Below are 3,492 nucleotides of genomic sequence, written 5' to 3'. Positions count from 1 at the left end.
TATCCTTCCCTAATGCCTTTTCACTGTGACAAAAAATGGACAGCATAAAGGCTTAGGATTTGTGATGAAATTTCAACCAAAACAACCCTTAAATCTAACTAAAATCAATCTTAGACATGCCTTAATGGATCCTTGCTTGAAGCTTGATGATTTTCCCTTGATTTAGAAAGTTTTAGATGCTATTTAAGGTTGAGATTTCAATTGGACAAAATTTCCCCCCTTTTCTCTATTTTGGCTGAATTTCACTATTTTAGGGGGTATTTATAGACCTCATAATCTGACCTTAACCCCCTCCAAATGGCCTTATTTTCTGCCACTTAAAGGGACATATGTCCCCCTTCTTAACTCTTGAATTTCAGCTCATGCCAAGTGTCCCTTGTTCTTGATTTTTCTTATGTATTTTGGGATAAATTTGGATTGAACTCTCTTGGCAAGAGGGACTGTGGCTGTATGAATTTGGTGGGCTTTCTTGGCCCAAATGAAGTCAAAAACTTATTAAAATAGAAAGGAAAGTGTGGCCCAATCACAAATGATCAATTTCTAACCAAAACTCACTATTTCAGTTACTATTTCCAAAAATAGTTCTGGGCATCCAAAAATTCATTTTTCTCCATCAAAATTCCCCTTTTAATATAGGAAGGTCCCCTGAAAATTTCCAAAATTTATCTCAACATCTAACTATTTATTTTGAATTTTCTCCAGAACCAGGCTTTACCTATATGATTTCGGTAATAAATATTCCAAAATTAATTCTATACTTTCAAGGCCTGGAAATAATTTATAAATTCAAATACATTCTTAAATAATTTTTCTTATTTTTTCCAGAATTATTGAGGCCTCCAAATATTAAAAGAATAATTTCTAGCTAATTTTTCACTCTTTTTCTCGAAAAACCTCTATTTACATTATGTAATAAGTTACTTTCATGCTATTTCCACCTCCAGGGCCTCAAATAAGGTTCCAAAACCTCTAATTTACCCTTTTAGGAATTTTTTAGAATTTTTGTATAATTTTTTTATTTTGTCCTTCCTGAACTGATAATTTCCAAAATATTAGTCTGGACCCTATCTGGATTTTATGTCATGCACGGTTTCATAGTTAGTCTACTTTCCCTATTAACCCTTAACTTAATTTTTCATTCCTATTATCAAGGTTAAATTTTACAAAATGTGGCACATACCCTTTTAACCTTAATCTATCAAAACATTTTACTTCATGAAACCAAAGAATAAGCCAAAAAAAAAATTTAAAAGTGCAACAATAACCCTCAAAACATGCTTAGTTCTTTCAATTTTGTCACAAAAATTTTAAATTTTACCCAAAAATAGCAAGGAGAATAGCAACAACACAAATCAGGCTAAAACAACACAATCAATTATAATCTCACCCCACACTTAAATTTTGCATTGTCCTCAATGCAAAACTCAAGTGCAAGGAAATGACGAGAAACAGAGACTCAATAGGTGAGTAAACAAAAACAAAGCTACTTTTTCTACCAGACTAGCTTTCCCACACTTATCTTCTTCAATAATTCAATTAAGCACGGTTAATCAATGCAAAGTTAGGAGAAAATAAGTGAGGAAAGAGACAACCTTGAGCTTAAACTGTCTTAAGCTCTTAAAAGAGAAATTCCCATCAATGATGAGAAACATCAAGCTTAGAAAAAATGATTGCTCTTGATGATTGCACTTTATTGGTGATGGCTTATGGTTAACTGGAAGAGGTCTAAGAGCATATGGTGGAGTTTGGTTATAAGGAGGGCCCCTTCCAATTATGTGCCTATACAGAAAACAAGCCAACAGCAGTACCAAATCTAATAATAGAGACATAGAGAGATTTCAAGTAAAGTAAAGCTATTTTATGATCTAGGCTCTCTAAGTAGCTATCACATCCAAGAAAGTAAATGATACTCCTATCAGTAGGAGTCAAATAATCATTTAAAATTTCAAAACACTAAAGTGTATTTGACATGGAAACTGAGGAATCCAACTGATAATTGTTAGAGTACAATACATCTCTATCACATTCAAAAGAGGTAGGAGGTAAAAGAGTGGAAGCAAAAGAAGATTCATACAAAATACTACTATTTACACAGCTAACTAAATCAAGAGACAAATTACAAGACAAAACTTGTTGGAAAGACTCATCTACATGCATGATTTTGTCAGCTAAAATTTCACAATCTTTCTCAACAACACTAGAAGCTACTAACTCAAGGGAACTATTGTGCATTTGGTTCTTAAGGCAATGATCATTCTCACACTTTTCATTAATAATTACACTCAAATAAGATTTAGTAATCTCAATATTCTCATACTTATCAATAACAATACTTCCAACACTAAGAAAGGAAAGATGATTGGCATGTAAATCATCATATAAGGCAACGTCTTGATTCAAATTGCTACCACTAGAAGCAAAATGATGAGTATTAGCATATTCAAAAAGATGCAGGGATTCACAGACAATTTCTTCGTCCATCTCAGTATCACTCACATTATCAGAAGCTTCTAAAGACATATCAGTAGTAAGACGACAATTAATCTCCTCAAGAATAGGAGTATTATTACCTAGAGTAAGAATGACTCCTCTAGAAGTAGGAGGTGCTCTTGCTTCACCTTAGAACTTTATGTGATAGAGATGTAGGCCATGGAGTTTATAAATTCTTCACAGGTGAGGTAGCATTTGACTCTTTCTCTGAATATCCCACCAGTATATTTTTAGGCCATAAAGATCCTTCTTCTCCTTTCTTTCTTTTCCATAGCATGTCGTCTAGAAATGCCTTGATGAACTTTGCTATATTCTCTAATTACTTCTCTATCTTTTTTGAGCTTCCAAACATTTTCTTATTCATGAATAAATTTTTATGTTGAATCTTCACTTTATCATACATCCTTCTAAGGGAACAAGTTTAGTCATCTATGTTTACTGGTGTAAGGAAAGCATCAAGTCCAAAGGGTTCTAGAGTAAGGGGTTGGGGTAAAGATTTATGGTATGAAGAGAAATGTTTACGTGAAGGGTGAGTAGGTGTAAGGTATGAATAATAGGGTTAGAATGAAGGCTCTTAGTAATGTAAAGTGGGTGGCTCTTAATGGTATGCATATGGTGGAGACATGTGATTGAAGAATGGTTAATGTGGTTGGAATGATGCGTTAAGTGATTGATGTGAAGGATGGTTCATCTAATAGGGGTCAGGGGTACATAGGTGATTAGGCATTTGAGACTCTAGTTGAGCTTGGAAGGAGTCTAATTGTTGTAATAACTCTTCAATGTTTTGAGAACATGCTGAATTAGAGAGTGCTTCATCCCACATGCCACTTCCTATAAAAGGGTGAGAATACAAGGGTAGAGGTCGATGGAGATGAAGGTTGGTGATGGTATAGAGACAATAAGGAGATAGAGAAGGCCGTGAGGAAAGGTAAAAGAAGCTGCCCTCCTCTCTCTGGTTCCTCTAGCCATATTAGAATTAGATTGCCCTACATTTCCAAAACA

The sequence above is a fragment of the Neltuma alba genome, unplaced genomic scaffold (assembly GCF_004799145.2).
Source record: "Neltuma alba isolate B1F8T4 unplaced genomic scaffold, ASM479914v2 tig00010205_pilon, whole genome shotgun sequence".
NCBI classification, from domain to species: domain Eukaryota; kingdom Viridiplantae; phylum Streptophyta; class Magnoliopsida; order Fabales; family Fabaceae; genus Neltuma; species Neltuma alba.
This window is presented reverse-complemented; position numbering follows the sequence as displayed.